General features: G+C 47.0%; 1 long non-coding RNA gene across 2 annotated transcripts; it reads left to right on the forward strand.

Moving 5' to 3' along the window:
* Window positions 1-13,686: 13,686 nt before the first annotated feature.
* LOC125122314 (uncharacterized) lies at window positions 13,687-18,995 on the forward strand. Of its 2 annotated transcripts, none has more exons than XR_007133766.1 (4): window positions 13,687-13,918; window positions 14,025-14,075; window positions 16,260-16,368; window positions 18,621-18,995. It is a non-coding gene; the product is annotated as an uncharacterized LOC125122314 (long non-coding RNA). The 2 variants fall into 2 exon arrangements; XR_007133765.1 differs by having other exon boundaries at window positions 13,687-13,767.
* Window positions 18,996-19,348: the final 353 nt, after the last annotated feature.

Here is a 19,348-nt window from a genome sequence, read left to right on the forward strand (position 1 = left end):
CCCGCGGATACTGTCCTATTGGCTCCATTAGGCGGTTGGCTTTTCTCTCTGCCTCACCCACCATTGTGCCTGCACCATGCAGAAGTTCCCATGTGGCCAGGGTTCAAACCCGTGCCACGGTAGTGACCCAAGTCAGAGCAAAGACAACACCAGATCCTTAACTGCTAGGCCCCCCGAGGAACTCCTGGTGTGCCTTTTTTAACCTCTCAGCCCATCTCTGGAAAAGAGCGTGCCCAGCCACCTCCCCGCCAACTCACTGCCCTGCAAGCAGAGTTTGGCTCAAGGACTTGCGTATAGAAATCTTAATTGAGATGTGACCTCAAAGAATGTACGTGAAGGATCAGGAAGAGCAAAGGAAAGAGGAAAAGTCAGTCCATGTCAAGTGCACTGTGAGGGTCTCGGCTGAGGCCACTGGCGCTCAGTCCCATGGTGTTCAGCCCCACCTTAGCACACAGAACGCCTCTTCGAATCACCCAGCTCCCCCAGGATCCAGAGGGAAAGTACTCCTTTAGAGACCCTGTCACCCGGGTGCCCGCAGGGGCATGACTCCTCCCACACGTTTAGGCTGCTCTCACATGTGTGCCACCTGGAACCAGCCACATCCACAGCCCTGGAGGAGCTCCAAGGCAGAGAAAGCAGGATGTGTGCTCATGCCTGAGGCCAGAGGGTCTGCAAAACATGAGTGGAGACTCCCGCAGAGTGTCCCACCACAGTTACAGCTAGAATCTAAGAATGGCCAAGAAGGTGTGGGAAGAACCCAGAGGGGTCTGTTACAGAAACCCCTTGCCCTTCTTGGATCCACTCCTGCCCTTTAGAAACATTCCAACCAAGATGGCCTTCAAGACGTAACACACGCAATGAGTGGAACGAGGTACAGCCCACCTGCTACAATGGTCCAGGGACCCTCATCACCACATCACTCCTACTGTCACCGTCCTTTCCAGACCTCTCTCACCTCGGCTAACAGATTGGCAGGTGTAGGCTAACTGCCTGATCAGACGACCTAGACATTCCCTCCTGAAGGGTGTGAGGCTCGGCTCCCTTGCCTCTGTCAAGTCACAATTGCTAACCATTTTCTGCTACATCGCTGGCTTAAAAACACTGGGAGATGCTCCAGCACATCCTGAAAGCTCCAGAAATTCTTTTCCCCCAGGAGCAAGTCTGGCTCCTGAGGACCAAAAGAGTCAATTATCCCTCCCTACTCGCCTGCTGGCCCACAGGCATGACCGGGCCAAAGTGAGCAAGATGTACTCAGAGCTTCTGAGCCAGTCCCTGGAGGAATATCCTTGCCTGGAAATCAGGACCTATATTCTAGAAGAGCCTGGTGTTACAAGCACAGTTTCCACTGGAAGCAACAAGCAACTCCCCCCTCACCCCTCCACCACCACCGGTGCCCACACCCATATGTTCTAGCTAATGTGACCCATCCACTGGCTGTGAGCTCAGTCCATATCCTGCATTCTGGGGTGCAGCACCTCCAGCGTCTGCCCTGGCTTCCCAGACTACAGATTTCAGCTCAGGTGGGCAGCAGGCTTGTTGAGATCAAAGCTGCCCGCTGTCTCAGATGCTATAATGATCCAGGTAAACATGTGGATTCCACACCCCTAAGTCCCAGAAGATGAACACAAACTTCTCCTGACCAAGTGTGCAAAGGGTATGGTGAGGATGAGGTCTCTCCTTCAACCTACAACAGAGTTGGGGAGAGGGCCTCTCCTCTCTACAGGAGGTAACTGGGAGGGCCCAGTGGGGATGGGCTGTCTACAGGAGGTAGACAGGAGAGGGAGAGGCGCTCCCTTTCTCTTCTGGGTACAGAAAGAACCAGAGGCATGTGTACTACGTCATGAGAACACACCCAGACAAAGAATCCCCTCTGAGCCCTCCCAGTTACCTCCTGTAGACAGTCCATCCCCACTGGGCCCTCCCAGTTACCTCCTGTAGACAGTCCATCCCCACTGGGCCCTCCCAGTTACCTCCTGTAGACAGCCCATCCCTACAGGGCCCTCCCAGTTACCTCCTGTTGACAGCCCATCCCCACTGGGCCCTCCCAGCTACCTCCTGTTGACAGCCCATCCCCACTGGGCCCTCCCAGTTACCTCCTGTAGACAGCCCATCCCTACAGGGCCCTCCCAGTTACCTCCTGTAGACAGCCCATCCCTACGGGGTCCTCCCAGCTACCTCCTGTTGACAGCCCATCCCCACTGGGCCCTCCCAGTTACCTCCTATAGACAGCCCATCCCTACAGGGTCCTCCCAGCTACCTCCTGTAGACAGCCCATCCCCACTGGGCCCTCCCAGCTACCTCCTGTAGACAGCCCATCCCTACAGGGCCCTCCCAGTTACCTCCTGTAGACAGCCCATCCCTACAGGGCCCTCCCAGTTACCTCCTGTAGACAGCCCATCCCCACTGGGCCCTCCCAGTTACCTCCTGTAGACAGCCCATCCCCACTGGGCCCTCCCAGTTACCTCCTGTAGACAGCCCATCCCTACAGGGTCCTCCCAGTTACCTCCTGTAGACAGCCCATCCCCACTGGGCCCTCCCAGTTACCTCCTGTAGACAGCCCATCCCCACTGGGCCCTCCCAGCTACCTCCTGTAGACAGCCCATCCCCACTGGGCCCTCCCAGCTACCTCCTGTAGACAGCCCATCCCCACTGGGCCCTCCCAGTTACCTCCTGTAGACAGCCCATCCCCACTGGGCCCTCCCAGTTACCTCCTGTAGACAGCCCATCCCCACTGGGCCCTCCCAGTTACCTCCTGTAGACAGCCCATCCCCACTGGGCCCTCCCAGTTACCTCCTGTAGACAGCCCATCCCCACAGGGCCCTCCCAGTTACCTCCTGTAGACAGCCCATCCCCACTGGGCCCTCCCAGTTACCTCCTGTAGACAGCCCATCCCCACAGGGCCCTCCCAGTTACCTCCTGTAGACAGCCCATCCCCACAGGGCCCTCCCAGTTACCTCCTGTAGACAGCCCATCCCTACAGGGTCCTCCCAGCTACCTCCTGTAGACAGCCCATCCCCACTGGGCCCTCCCAGTTACCTCCTGTAGACAGCCCATCCCCACTGGGCCCTCCCAGTTACCTCCTGTTGACAGCCCATCCCCACTGGGCCCTCCCAGTTACCTCCTGTTGACAGCCCATCCCCACTGGGCCCTCCCAGTTACCTCCTGTTGGAATTTCCTCATGCCTCACCACCTCTTCCTCACTGTCTACCTTCTTGCTTGATCACTGATTTTGCCTCCTTCATTCAGCTCCTTCTCTGGAACAGGACATCCCGCTCTCACACTCCACTCTGTGCCTCATGAGAACAATGAGGCTTCCCCATCCTTCCACACTTTTCTCATGTCCTGTGAGTTAACACTGTCTCCTGCCCAGCACTGCCCAATAGCAAGAAGGGATCAGACAGCAAAATAAAAGTATGACGTGCCAGATGCTTGTGCTTGAGAAAAGTTCTAAGACAGGGAATTATAACAGAGCCAAACGTGGTGAACAGTTCTGATAGAACAAAGATGGAGAAAAGGTCGCTAGGCTTTCAAGAATCTCTTCAGTGGTCTGGAAAAAGAGTAGTGTGGGTGGAGGGAATCCAGTTTCTCATTTGGGGGGCAATTAATGGATAGTGGAGAAATGAGGGTACCAAGTGAAGATGACACCTTCTGGAGATTTATCTGTGAAGGGACAACGAAAGAGTCATGAACTTGAGCCATGGTAGGATCTTCCCTCCCTTTTCCTAATCCTTACACTTGTTCTGTTTCCTGCTTTTTTCCTTTCATTTCCTTCTTAGCAGTGTTCAAGTGTAGAACCAGGAATCCAATACCATGAAGACAACCCAGGGCAACAGGGAAGAAGGTGAGGCAGTAACACGTAACCTGGGTGTTCACTGCTTCCTTCCATGACCACGTGAGTGTGTATTACCGTGGGTTGCTACCATGGTGCAGGTCGTTGGACGTCCCTCCTGCTCTCCCCAGAAAGCGTAGGTGTGCTATGTGAGAACCCTAACAGAGTTTAGCAAAGAGTCCTCATGAGAAGAAGCCCCTACCAGGCCAGCAGCAAGGACGGACAAGGAAGTAGAGGACGGATTCTATATTCTTTTCTTTTTTTCTTAATTCCCTGGGGCATATGGAGGTTCCCAGGCTAGGGGTTGAATTGGAGCTGCAGCTGCCGGCCTACACCACAGCCACAGCAACGCGGGATCCAAGTCGCATCTGCAACCTATAATGCAGCTTGTGGCAATGCCGGATCCTTAACTCAGGGATCGTACCCACATCCTCATGGATACTAGTCAGGTTCTTAACCCACTTAGCCTCAGCAGGAACTCTGGGTTCTATAGAAAGAACAAGAAAGCTTGTTGCATAATATGGGAGCTTAGAGCTAAAAAGAGCTCCCTAGTCTACTAACCAAGTTTCTGTAATGTAAGAGGACCAAGTCTGAGGACATGCAAGCATTTTTCATAGCAGGAGGGGCCCAGGGGATCTTCCACTATATACCTGGGTTTCTGGGCTTCTTTTGCTCCAGGTAGGCTTGGGTACATCAATAAAGAGGAACGTGCTGGCCTGGAAGGTGAAAGACTGTAGAATTACATTGATGGCAATATTGGATTTCAAAGAGTAATCTTTTGGTTTTCGGCAGGAACAGATAAAGGAAGTGTGATTTGGGGAATGGCTCCACCATGGTGCCCAGTGACCTTGGACATCTCCATGAGGGCCATGTAGGCAGAGCTTATTCATGATTGTCACCAACCTTGGCAGAACACCCTGTGATTCTACCAGAATAGGAGAGCATGGGTGACTTGTGAGGAGCTAGAAGCAGGCCATTTCCCACTCATGAGGCAGTATCTCATCACTTCCCAGGTTCTGATGAGGTCTGAGGCTCTCCACTTCCCCTGCCTCCGCTCCATCCCCAACTGCCTCCTTTAGGGTCCAGCTGCGGTCCATATAACTGTCTGGATCAGCATGAAATCGGTTGCTCAGCAAAAGGGTGTCAAAGCTAACATGCCATCCTCTGGTCTCTGCTGATTTGGTACCATCCTGTGGGACAAGGGACAAGGGGAAGTGGCATGCTGGCTACTCCTGTTTTTGCTGTCTGTGTAAGGAATAAGCTATCTGAGGTCTCTTCGATTCTTATCTTGATAATATGCTGATGTAATGGTGAGGCAGCCTCTCCATTTAAGAGGCCACCCTAATACCTGCGCTAACTGGGCATAAGCCAAACGTTACTGACTCCTTAATATAGCAGAGAGTGAGGGTGTATTTCCTGATCTTCTGAGAAGTCTCTAGGTCCTCCAGGTATTTGCAGCTTTCAAAGATGAGGTGGGATAGTTCCTCCTTACTGTGTTAGAAATCTTTCAAAAAGAAAATGATATACTCAGGGCTTTAGACTCTCAGATAAAACATGTGTGCACAGGGAGAAACGGTCTACAGTAGATGCAAAGAATTACTTATTTGTGTGCTGTGGTTATTTTCCTTTTTATGGCTGCACCTGTGGCAGATGGAAGTTCCTGGCCAGGGGCTGAATTGGAATTGCAGCTGTGACCCATGCCACAGCTTGTGGTAATGCCAGATCCTTAACCCACTGAGCTAGGACAGGGATCAAACCTACATCCTCACAGACACTATGTCGGGTTCTTAACCCACTGAGCCATGAACAGAATTCCAAAGTTCCAATGTAATTCTTTAATTCAATTTTTTGAAGTCACTCTCCAGTGGCAGTTATTAGAAAATATTGGCTATATTTGCCCTTTGTACATTATATCCTTGTGGCCCATCTTATCCCCGGGAGTTTGACCTCCCATACCCCCAACAATGTAGTGCCCCTCCCAGTGCAACTTTGATAAGACTCCTAGGTTAAGAAAAAGACACCTATTTAGAATAAGTGGCGCATTGAGATATGGGGTGGGAATTTGGGTAGACTTAGAATAATCTGGAAACCTGGAACATCCACATCCTCTTGAGCCCCCCTTCCCAGAAGAATTAGACCTTCCTCCCGGTCTGAGGAGGTGCCCTGTGCTTGTTTGAAGGACAGCAGTCGGGGCACTTGGAATGACTCTTTGCCTCAAGACCATCCCCACTGCCTCTCGTTGCCCATCATGCCCATCACTAGAGGTCATGACAGATCTGATCTCTAACTCAGATCCATCATGGCCCAAGGGACAACCCCAAGATCTTCAGGAGAAGGAAGTGTCTTATGCACCAAAAGCATTGCAATGATTCACACAGGTGGGAACCTGAGAGACATGTGGATTTCAAGAGCATCAAAACAAGGCGGAGGAAATTTAACTGGATCTTAACTGGTTGAACTCGCTGATATGGGAACACTTGAATGAAATTCAGGATTTACTGTTCTAGCTTCCACAGCTGGAATGGCTTTGCTCGCTGGCATTTTTCATTGACTGAAACTTGGATTTTGTGGTGACCTACTTTCACTGAGGTCATGGTGTCAGAACTTCTGCCCCTTTGTGTGGAGAAAGGAATCCACATGCTGAAGGAGATGAGAATAAAGAAGTAGGTTTTATGATGTGCAGCCCACTCACCTTCATCTTGACCATGTCCTCAGGTGGACCCAAAGGACACTAAATAAGGAACTGGGAACCAGCATTCTTGAAGATCTCTGTTACAGCATCCTTGGTAACTGAGGATGAAAGGAAATAGAAATAGACTCCCTGACCTGATTACAATAGGAAAGACAGAATTCAGAGTGACTGAGGCCAGAGGGCAGCACCTCACCATCAAGGTCGAAGGGGGCAGCAGTGGTGATATGCTTTGTACTGCAGGGAATTAGATGATGGCTAATTTATCAAGTGTTTCCTATAGACGAAATAGATGAGAAACCTACTAAAGTTTTACTTACTCTATATATTTAGAAATATTTTGAGTCAAGTGAGCAGAAATACAACTGAGTCACCTAGTAGCCAGCCCTGGCATCTCCCTTGGTTCTTTTTTTCAAATTTTATTGAGAAAGAAATGAAATACATCACTGTCAAAGTTTGAGGTGTAGAGCATGATGGCTTGATTTACATATATTATGAAATGAAGACCACAATCAGGTTAGTTAACATCCATCATTTCATGTAGATACAATCAAAAGAAAAAAAAAATTTCTCCTTGTGATGAGAACTCAGGATCTCCTCTTTTAAGAAATTTCCCATTTCAGGAGTTCCCTGGTGGCCTAGTGGTTGAGGATCTAGCCATTGGTGTGGCTCAGGTCACTGCTGTGACACAAGTTCAATCCCTCACCCAGGAAATTTCATATGCCATGGGTGAAGCCAAAAAAAAAAAAAAGAACAAAACAAACTAAAAAAACAACTTTCTTATGTTTCCTGTGTTTTACACCACAGTGTTACTTGCAGCCATCATGTTGTACATTCCTTGTACTTATTTATCTCATATCAGGATCTCATCCAGTTCTTATATTGAAGCCACTTGATTAAAGAGGAAGCTGGTGTCCTGCATAAGGATGCTGCGTCACTGCCACAAATATGTACTGTATATTTTCTGTCAAGCCTTCCTCATATGGCCCCATGCAGCCATATAGCAAGAGTCCTAGATAGTTAACACTGTACTAGAGGAACTAGTCAGTGCAATAAGACAAGAAAAGAAATAAAAGGCATCCAGGTGGAAAGGAAGTAAGAAATGCCCATTCCTATGTAGCTATCTTTTCTCAAACTAGTTTGTCATCCCCAGAGAATTCTGGTACTAGAAGAAGTGCATGTATTGGTACATCATACCAAAAAAGCATTATTTGGTGATAAAAATAAAATAGTTATTAAGCCATGAAAAAACAAACTTAAATGCATATTTACTGTGCAAAATCAAGGAAAAAAGGCAGAGAAGCCTAGTAAAGATTCTGCCTGGGTCTGGCAATGTGAAGAAGGCACTTTGTTCCCTTTTTAGGAGAAAGGAAAAATGTCCTGTGCCCTGTTAAATGTTTTAGAAGACATATAGCAGACAAGGGTTTTTTGTTGTTGTTGTTGTTGTTGTTTGGTTTTTGTTTTTGGGTTTTCTTTTTTTTCCAAAGGACAGGGCCATGCAGTCTTCAGGAGATGGTGACTCAGGGACTGGTGTCTGCCAACTGAAGTAAACAGAAGCTCTTTTAAGCTGGAGCAAACGTCATCAAGGGATTTTCCTAAAAGTCCCCAGCATCCACAGGTGGTTTATGTTTCTCTTTTTCTGCTTTGATTATTGTTGCTCTTCTGATTATTCTGGGGCCCTCCAGCTATTCTGAGCAGAAGGAAGTCACCCTCACAGCCCTCCCACCTTCCCCGACAGGGCGACTGGCAAGCATGGTGTTAATCAATATCTGTTGAATGATGGAAAATAGGAAGAGTTGTGCAAATGCATTTTAAGCAGAATAACGTATGTACTAAGATCTGGCTTTGCCTGTCTGTGGCTCCTTGCTTGATGGGCAAGATTGCCAAGGTCATCACACTCATCTGCTTAAAAATTTTTCATGGCTTTGAGAAAATGCCAGTCTCCCAGCTAGATAACCCGCCTCCTTATAATCAGATCATGCCTGCCTGTCTCTCCTCCAAATACTCCCTCAACCACCCCCTCCAGGTCAGCCATGCCCAGGAGACAAGGTCACTTCTTGATGCCCCCTCTCTTTTTTTTTTTGTCTTTTTAGGGCTGCAACTGCAGCATATGGAAGTTCCCAGGCTAGGGGTCTAATCAGAGCTGTAGCTGCCTGGCCTATGCCAGAGCCACAGCAATGTAAGATCCTAGCTGAGTCTTTGATCTACACCACAGCTCGCAGCAACGCCGGATCCTTTACCCACTGAGCAAGGCCAGGAATTGAACCTGAGTCTTCATGGATACTATTCGGGTTCATTACCACTGCGCCACCATGGGAATCCATTTGATGGCCTCTTATCTCAGGCCCCTGGTCTTGCATCTGCTTTTCCCTCTGGCTGGATCTTGCCCCCTTTTGTCCTTACTCTGTTTATTCCTAAAGACTCTACTCAAGCCCAACCCCCACCCCAGTCATGGACCCTGTACCTGAAAGTTTGCTTGGCTTTTCCCCACCAGCCTGAGAAGTGACTGCTTCTGAATCCCCTTCCACACAGATGCTCAAGAAAGACCTGTCAAATTGCTGCATTTATGAAATAATGGCCTCCTGGGAGGAAAAAAATGACCTGGCAATTAGGAAAAGTCACGCATTATTTGATCAAAGGGTGGAGTCCTTCATGGCTTGCTGGTTTTAAAAAGGAAAAACACAGGCAAAGTCAAAGTTGCTAAGGCACTGAAATTCTATTTTCAAATTTCATGTGGAGCCAAGTGTGAACTTCACTGCCATTAAACAGAAGGAGACTTACTCATCTTAGAGCCTGCCTATCAGGTGTGTTTGCACCTAAGAAGTTCGTAACTAGAACATCTGATGAAGGTCAGACCATAGGACTGAATCAGCAGAGCACAGGCCACTCGGTCATGAAACATAAGGACCACCTGGCAGGGCTGCACGCATTTCCAGAAGCTCCTGTGTTCTTTACTGACATTGCTCTGTACAACAAGTCCCATCCTTGTGGCTCATAATCCTGCCTGCCCCCCCCACCACCACCCCCAGCCTGGCACTGACTCATCACTGTCAGCTCTCTCTCCCCCAGGGGTCTGGGAGCTCCCTGGCCCTCAGCTCAGTGAGCAGCCATACACACTTTTCAAATAACAGAAGCAAATAAATGAAAGGGAAAAAAAGATAAAAGACATATGGATGAATTGGTTCCAGACCATCCTGTGGCCTCAGATGCCCTTGACATCCATCCCCAATTCCCTTTTCCCTTGTGCCACCTGAGCTTTGTAAACTGACATTCTCCCTGCAGGAAGTTGGGCTACGAGCACAGCAGCTGAGAATGTGCTCTCTGGAATCAACTGTGAGGCTCAACATTCCTTTTATCAGTTGTGCAACCTTGGCGAAGTACCTAAACTTCTTCAAACTCAGTTTCCCATCAGTAAGACCAAGATCTTAACAGGACGTCCCTCCTGAGGCCATGGTTTCCAGATTCCTCACCCAGGCTGCCTGGGGTACCACAAAAAAACTCCCAGAGGCACCCATGGGTGTTTGCAGTCTTCAGGGAATCGTGCCGATGTCTGCTGGATACAGATGGCCCTTGATGGGCACAGATCCCAGGTCTATCACTCTTGGGTTGGTTAGACCAAACTACTGAAAACTGGTTGGTTGGTAGTGTTTTGGTTCTAGGAACACTGGGAAAGTCTCTTAAGATGCTAAGGGCACAGTAAGCTGAGAAACACTGGGAATCCATGTTACAGGGTGGTTTCGAGAATTCCATGAGCACGTATATATCACGTTTGCTAACACAAATGCGAGCTGTCCTCACCCTCAACCCCATCCTCTGGGCCCGTGTCCTCACAGCATTATACGACAATCATCTAAATCCTTATTGAATTTATGAGCAAACTACCAAGTAAGTAACCCAATTATGAAGAATAATGCAAAAGCCTTTCTTCTCCCCAGTTACAAATGGGGGTGACTAACTAGTTTGAGGAAAATACCTACATGGGAACAGGCAGGAGCTAGAACTCCTTAGAGGCACTTCTTCTAGGAAGTGAAACCCACAGACATTACCAAAATGTTCACTAGGCACAAACCGCTAGAAGAAAGTAAACAATCCTCAAGCCGGCTACACTGGAAATTCACACCAAAAATAGATGCAACCGCATGAGGGATATCTTGGAAATAGATCATCTTAAACAGTAATTTGAATAATTCACTGATTGATATTAACTAAATGTCAAGCCCTCTTCTTCTGAAGAACTAAATGTACTGGAAACAATGTATTCTGTTATCTCTATTTAGTTGTCTTTTTTTTTTTAATGGATGTCTTGTTTGCTTGTTTCCAAGGTAGTCACCATTACATTCATTACTTTTTGAACCAAATGCCATGAGTTGGCGAGGGATTAATAATACATAAATATTATGTGTTTAAGGGGGCGTTGCCATGTCTTTTTTACAAAAATATTCCCAAGAATCACTAAAGCCAGACACTAGCTTTTGGTTGTAAGGCACAAACACCAAACAAGAAGTGTTGTTTTTTTTCCTCCAAAGAACGTGGAAGCCAGTTGCATTCTTGAGTCTCATTTTTTTTTTAATTGAAAGGCTAACCATATATTAAGTTATCCTGGAATCCTGAGTATTGTCAGAGTCCCTGAAAATCTCAGACAGGAGTGGGAGAGACTGGCCACTGACATTTATAGGAGGCTGACCAGTCACTTTGGTATTTTGGCTGTCCAGTCCCTTTTGTGAACTGTGTGGTGATGTCTTTTCCTTTCCATCCAAAACTATTCATGGCACCAGGAGCACCAGAAAGACAGAGGAGAAAAACCTTAGGTTTAGTTTGAATCTCAATTGACGTTAAATGTTTGGTTTGTGTGTCTAAATGTTCCAACATTTAAAAACAGCAGATTCTTGTATGATAAACCGTAACTGTGGGTAGTGGGCTCACCCAGGAGTTCAGAAAGTTTTTCCATCCAAAAAATCCTCTACATCATCCTTGGCAGTGGAGGGACGTAAGCACGGTGATCTCTTTATCCGGAGAGGAGCCGAGAGAGTCACAAATATATACCAAGGGATTTAGCATCCCATTATCCTGAATGCGAGCCCTAGAATCAGTTCTGAAATTGTTGCCTCTACAAAGCCATTTGAAACCATATAAAGCACTCATGAAATGTGGGTATCTTTGCTCTATGACTTGTGTCACCGGATTGTAAGGATTATGGGTGAGTGTCATGTCCTCCTCTTCCACTGCTGTGTCTCCAGAATGTGCGTAGTATCTGGTCCACAGAGAATGCTCAATAAACAGTGGTGAAATTGATAGATACATCTCCAAGTGTTATTATATGTTACAATATATGCTTCACAGGCTTTTCAGGTCGTCCATCCAGCCCCATCTGCATTACTTCATTTAATATTTCCAACACACTAGCAGAAGTTAGTATCACCCCCTTTTCACAAAAAAAAGAAAGCTAAGATTCAAGAAGGGAAGTAGATCTCTCAGGATCACACAGCTGGCCAGCACCGAGCATAGGCACAGAGATGCTCAAGAAAGCCTTATTGATATGATCCACCCCCCCCCCACCCCCGCAGGGGACCACACATCTCCTGGTCCCCTTGGAGTTTCCCATTCACTAGACTTGTAGGAGGTGGTAACCAGGGGCAGAGCAAATGGGGGTAGGAATATGGTGGGGGGCGGGTGGAGGAACAGCCCCTCTCAACACGACTGGGAATTGGGCTCAAGTCTTCCCAACCACCTTGTTGCATAATCTCTTTCTTCTTTGGAAAATGACGGTGAGGGTTTCCCCAGACACTGGGGCCTCAGCATCTCCTAAGAAGGTTGGGACACTCCTGAGAATCCATTTAGTGCACAGCAGGGTCTCCCAGCAAATGCTCCAAATCCCGAGAGAGGGGCGCTTAGCCACACAGGCATCTCAGAGCCCTCCCCCTTCTCCTTCACAGCCCACTCCCCCCAACCCCCAGACTGGCATCTGCGTGCCAGCTGCCCCCTGTCCCCAGCCCTCTCCTACTTGGAGACTTCTGCCAATTTTATTTCCAAAGCCTCAATCACAACCCCGCTTTTTTTCTAGACCATCTTGTGGGGACTCCAACCTGTGGAACATTCTCAAGGAGCTCGGCCACCTTCATCCTCATGGCCAGTGTGGGTGGGCATGGCTTCCTTCACAGCACACGGCTACACAGACGCTTGGCAGGGGACCCGTGGCTGCCACAGTCTTTCCAGGGTGGGGTCCTTTACAAGGAATTTAGGAGGAAACTTCAGGTAATAACATTCCTGAACTCGAAGGAATCCCAACCCTTCTCGTTGCCCATGTGGACGCGCCCCGAGTGGGGCGGTGGCTCCCCAAGATCACACGGTGAGTGACCCCAGGGGAAACTCACATTTTCCTCTTTACACACCACACCCTCTCCTTCCCAGAAAAATCCCAGGCTCATTTGGAAGAAAGACAATGTTCCAGAAAACACAGGGGGGTGCAGCTTTATGGCCTTCAGCTGTGGAGATGCTGCTCCCTTCATTTCATTTGGTCCCCTGGTCACACATGTCCCATCTACGAGGCTTCATGAGTAGACACGGGACACACACACACACACACACACACACACACACACGTAAAGGTTTTCTGGCTCCTGATCCACACATGCAGATGTGGAAGGCGGCTGCAGGCTGATCGGGGGAGGACTTGGGGGGAATTCAGGGATGCGAATGCAACGAGGACCGCCGCTCCCTTTAAAAGTTAAAAAACAGGGATCCAAATTCTATTTTATTTCGCAGATGAGGGAGAGGAAAGCCAGTCTTACTGAGAGAAAAACAACTCCCAGAAATCAGAATCAGACAGTCATGCCCGGTCTGGCTGCCGGGCAGCGGGAAACCCTAACCTTGGCGGGTCCTGATGGCTTCCGCGGGAGAGACCTAACATTAGTGATTGCCCAGATCCATATCCGGTACAGCTGTGAGGTCTCTGCTCTTCACTGCCATTCCACCAAGAAATTAAAAAGCAATTTTCCTTTGAAGCTCTGGAGGGTGTTTTGGTTTTTTGTTTTTTGTTTTTTTTTTTTTTTCATTTGAGATTACGGGTTGAGGTCAGAAAATGAGACACAAGGAATTCACAAACACGCATACATGAGCTTGGGTAAAATTCCATCCCCCACAGCCCCATTTTCAGTTGTCCTAACTCCCAGATTGCTTCCAGCTTGACCAAGCTCAGGCTGGCAAGCCCTCGATCGAGGGACCCAGCGCCCAACGCTTTCCTGGAGTGGAGGTATTTTATGCCTTAAGCTGATCAGCGTTGGGGAAGATGAAGCACGCAAACTGCCTTGAAATATTTATGAAGCTATTTTAGCAAAAGGAGCAGAAGAAAAGATACACACAAACCACATACCCCAACTGATGAGGAATAGGATTCAAGGGGCGTGAGTGGGAACCCTATGCTCTTTATTTGTTGCTGGTTTTTGTTTGTTTGCTTGTTGTTGTTGTTGTTGTTTTAATTTTCAAACTTGGATTTCTGTTTCTCAACAGATGATCCTCTCGGTGTCAGCTAGAGTCCCAGCAGGAGACAGAAACCACACGGTAACATAGAAGGGGGCAACTTAGAAGGGGAAAGTTTAACATCAGGCATTGAGTTGGAAGTGGGGCCAGAGAGAGGAGGATTACCTAGTGAGACGGGAGGAGGCCTCCAGAGGATACGGGGTAGCAGGCGGGAGCGGGCAGCCCCTGCTGCTCTGAGATAAGCGCCCCCCCAGGCCTATAGAACAGGGCACCCGCAGGACAGTCTCAGGGCTGGCAGAGGAGATGCTGAGGTATTACACAAGTAGAACCGGCTGGGAGTCAGCCCTATGGAGCCTGCTGGGGAGTGCCAGGGAAAGCCATCCATGGACAGGTGTGCTGCTGCAGGTGCCCAAGCCCAGGGCTGGCTACCCAGCACCCACAAGCCGGTGCCGGGCAGCGGTCCACGCAGCAGAAGGCTCACGCAGGAACATGCCCCAGGTCTCAGGAGCTGGGCTGCTGGAGAGGCCACACCCCCTGCAGGAGCCCATTTGGAGGCCACTCTAGAGCCAGGAAGGAAAGTCCCTTCCTCTCGCAATGTCCCTCCAGTGGCCACTACCGACAGCATGGTGCCAGAGGGCCAGTGAAAATATGCAAAACGTTCATCCTGCCTTCTGCAGATCCAGCTGTGAGGGCAAACTTGGGGCTGAGAGGCAAACTGTGAGCTGATGCTCTGCTTTCATACCTCCCTCTGTACAAACCAAACTCCCAGATAACAGCAAAACCACCATGTATTCCTCTAACAAGACACAGCTATGAAGAAATGAAGAAATTCTCACCCTTTGTCCAATGTGTATCCTGGCTATCAGGGTCTCTGAGTCGAAACATATGGCGAATCCTGTAAGACAGAGTCCTGCCTTTAAATAATGTCTTATAAGCTGTTTTAGGAATACACGTAGAAAGTAAGACATGTAGGAACCAAATATATAACTCAGTTAAGAATGTTTCAATTTCCAAAGATTGTTTATGCGATGTCGATTTTTCAGACTTTCAAACTTGCAAATTTTTTTAACTCAAAACACAATGGATGCTTAAAAATAAATTTTAAAGAACATCTGTGCCAGGCTGTGTGCCGGGTATTACGTTGACTCTCTTAGTTTGTCATCCTAGTCCCACCTGGCAGCTTTAGAGTTAACCTCCACATTTTGCAGAATACTGAAGGCTCTAAGATGAACTTCTTACTTCTATAAGCATAATTGATGTCACATCTTGGAAAAACAAAATAAGAAAGGGGCAAAAGGGGTCAAATCTGAATATATGGCTTAACATATTTCAGGAAGCATTTTTTTTTTAATAACTCTGACAAGTGTTCCTGACAGCCGTGATTCAGAGTTGCCTCCAGTGGAAGCGAGTTCATGGGCAGGAAGTTGGGTACAACAGACGTGCACCAGGCTTCCACAGCCATCACAGACCCTGGAGGGGTCTTATATGCAAAGTCTGAGGGTTTCCTAGAGAAAAATGTTTCTCATTCTATTTCCTTTGAGACATAAGGGAGCAGAAAGTCAGAAAGGGAGGGAAGAAGTGAGGAACAAGGTGGACGCGGGAAAGAAGCCTGCTGTTTGCTAGATGTAACCTATCTTCCTACATGTTGCTCAGGACTCTGGTCTCTGAGAGGTGGGGGCACAGTAGAAACGTACACTTATAACCTCAAGTCCATCAGAGACCAAAAAGCAATTTCACCTGTCGATTGGTTGCTTGGCTGGTTAGTTGCTTGGTTGACCAGTTGCTTTGTTGGTTGGTTATTTGTTTTCTGACTCCACATCCTGGCAGAGCTTGGCATGGTTGCATCTTTCAGGGTGGCTTTAAATGAAATATTTAAACGTGAATGCCAGGTGCACTTAAACACGTTAAGGAATGTATGGTTTTGTGTCCTGTGGGACATTGCGAGAAGCTGGCCTCCTAAAAGCTGGGGAAGGGGCTCTCAGCAGAACCCAACCTGGCTGGCACCTGATCTCAGACTTCCAGCCTCCAGAACTTTGAGAAAATAAATGTCCTTTGTTGAAGCCAGTGTTTTGCTATAGCAGCCTGAGCTAATACAACAGTCTTCACAGCCTTTTCTGTACATCTAAGGCTGTTCTAAAAGTAGAAGTTCGTATCTCAAAAGAAATATAACCTGATCAAACTATTTCATTAGCCAGGGGTTCCAGGGTGGTCAAAACTCTGATTTTTTAAAGCAGTTATTTGCCACTGCTTTACCACTGTTATCAGGAAACCAGCTCCATCCTGTCTCCAAACTCCAGACTCCCGGAGGAGAGACCTGGAAAGGCTGGGAACACCCCCAGTGCACCCCTGCCCTGAGGTCTTGCCGTTGGGCCTGGTAAGCACCCTCACTGATGCTTTATTGCTTGTCACTTGTCAGGGCCCTCCAGCTCACCCATGCCCCTCCCCAGGCCACTGTGGGATGCTCTCTTGGGTCCCACGCTCTCCCGAAGCTTCACAGTCATCCCTTGTGCCCTTGTTTCCTAAAGCCCTCCACCCACACAGACTGGGGACTCCTCAAGGCTCCAAGGGATCCTTAGCCAGGAGTCACAACCTCAGATGCCAGGCAGGGACATAAATAAGTAGAGGAGCCCGTGGATGAGCCACAACCAAAGAGCAAATCAAAACTTTAACATTACTGAATAATAGCGCAACTGGATAGTAAGGATTTTAAAGTCTAAACGGAAAAAATACAATAGAAAAAGAGAAATCATCTTTTATTCAATTGTTTATTTGAATATTTTTTCTCCTCTTATGGCTGCACCTATGGCACACAGACGTTCCCAGCACAGGGGTCAAATCAGAGCTGCAACTGCGGACTGCGCTGCAGCCACAGCCACACAGGATACTTAACCCACTGAGGTCACATCCTCGCAGAGACAGTATCAGTTCCTTAACCCACTGAGCCACAAGGACACCCTATTTGAAATTTATTACTCTCTTCCTTTGGAATCAAAATCCTGATTTTTTTTTTCCCATACTAAGGTATCAACGACAGGCATTGTGTTTAGCACGTCTGAACGTGGGCTTTGCAGAATGGTACCTCTACCAAAATAATGGTGGTATTCTCTGGTATTCCAAAGTTATCCTTTGGGATTTTAAATTGTCCTTTAGTTTTCTATGCTAAATGGAACAGCAGCTCAACACCTTCTATTTCTAGCTTTCCCCCACACAGCCAGGCAGACAATGCAGGCAAACTGAACCATGCTGAGTCACCTTCAGAAGGCTTGACATCAGAAAACCTTTTCTGGATCTCATGGTTCAACTCTGCAACATGAGGGCTGTCATCCAGGCCGTGCCAAGGAAAATGGGCCATATTCTCCATGAGCTTCTTAAAGACATTTTGCTACAATACGTGAACCAAACCATGGATTTGTGTAACACCCTTTGAATGCCCAGGCAGAGGGGAAAAAACACAAAAACCCAAGTGTGAGATAGATGGCTGAGTTTATGAGAAAGCTGAGTTTTGAGTCTAAGTTTGCTCTTGGGTTGGGGGTTTCTCTGTGTAAGATGCTACTTTTCATGTTTAAACCACCTTCCTGGCACCACAGCAAGGCCGAAGCCCCTGACTGTCCCACAGCACAGCCAAGGGTGACATTGCACATGCAAACTCACAGACCCAGGGGGTTCTGCACAGGAAAGCATGGTATTTACTGAGTCAACTCCATGTCCAGGACACATCTTGCTTTAGCACAAAGCATCTCCCAGGGCATGGCATGTAATAGACGCTAATCAATTCCATCCTTGGAGAAAGCACTGCCATTGTGGATTGAACATCTTAGACTGGCTACCAAGCCCAGCATTTGGAGCAGCTATGGAGAGAGCCTGGTGTGTGGTCACATACATTAATTTTGGCTAGTTCATATTAAAGTTTAAGATTTTTCTCAATATTTCAAACCAAATCACTTCTCAGATATCTGGGTTTCCTTGCGTAACAAGTCCCAAAGTTCTCTACTCACAAAGGCTCCCCTTAACACCTGGAATATACATGTGGCTTCTTAGGGAACATTATTTATTTCTGGACTCCCATAAGTTACCAAAAAATGCTACAATGATGAACTTATTCTTACTTTTTAACTTGGCCTATAAGTTCTTGGCTGTCACTATAGCAGGATGAACAGCAGTATTTTCAGTTAGATTTTCATTTCTAAGTATTTTTCTTTATTCAGAACATAGCGTCTTTACTGCACTCAAATGAAGCTCTTTCATGAACTTGCCATAACGTCTGGACGATTTTTTTCACTTAATTCTAGGTGCACTTCCCTCAGCCACATCAGTTATGGCATTAAAATGTAAAAGGCCTATTGAAGTTTTTCTTTTTTAGTAATTTCTTAAATTTTCAGCCGTATATTTCTTTTGCCTATTAGTCATAGTTCTCATTACTATTTTTTATTTTATAATGCTGTCTTAATTTGCATTCCTTCTGAACACACACACTTTGCAAAGTAAAGGTATAGAATTTTTTTCTCATGCTTATGCATCAGTTGTTTTGCTCGAATTTTTCTTCTCGGAGCCACTGGTCTTCTTGTTCTTTATTTTGGCATTTGGGGGGCACCAGAAGACTCTAAGAACTATCTGATTCCCACACAGGATGCAAACGGTGATTGATGGCAACTGAAACCGTAGGAGGCTTGGGGGAATGTAGCTGTGGAACAGTTCACGTCCTACTGCTCAACAAATCTGGCTGCTCACTGTCATAATAATGAAGAATGGGAAGAAATCCACATGCCCTCCAAAATTAAAAGAAAGGAAAAACAACTGAAAAGCCAAGATTCCATGTAACCGCTGTATGAATCCTGTTGCAGGAAAATGTCCCATGGCTCCAGCAAATACTTCCCCTTTAATTTTAAGTTAAAAATTTGTCCGCTTACGTACACATTCACATATGAACAAACATTTGAAGATCTTATACCAAGTATTAATGATGCTTGTGGTGAGGTGATAGGCTACAGCAAATGTAATGACATGGGGAAATATATATATATATATATATATATATATATATATATATATATATATATAAATGCTATGTGAAGAAAAACACAAATTTAGGAATGACTATAATACAATCATATTTTAACTTTGTTTAGAATTATGTATTATGATTTTATTTAAAAACAGAATTAAAAGTAGGTATGTTACTACTAGCCAGAGTATAATCTTAAGAAAGGCAAAAAATTACATAAATTAATGCAGCTTTTTTTAAAAAAGCACAGAACAAGGAATAAAAGGAGTGAATAAAAGAATGACACCCAGAGTCAAGGCTGGGTCATGAAAGTTGGGTTGGTTTTTGTTTCCTCTTTTATGTTCCTCTTTAT

Source organism: Phacochoerus africanus, chromosome 3, assembly GCF_016906955.1.
Source record: "Phacochoerus africanus isolate WHEZ1 chromosome 3, ROS_Pafr_v1, whole genome shotgun sequence".
In the NCBI taxonomy this organism is placed as follows: domain Eukaryota; kingdom Metazoa; phylum Chordata; class Mammalia; order Artiodactyla; family Suidae; genus Phacochoerus; species Phacochoerus africanus.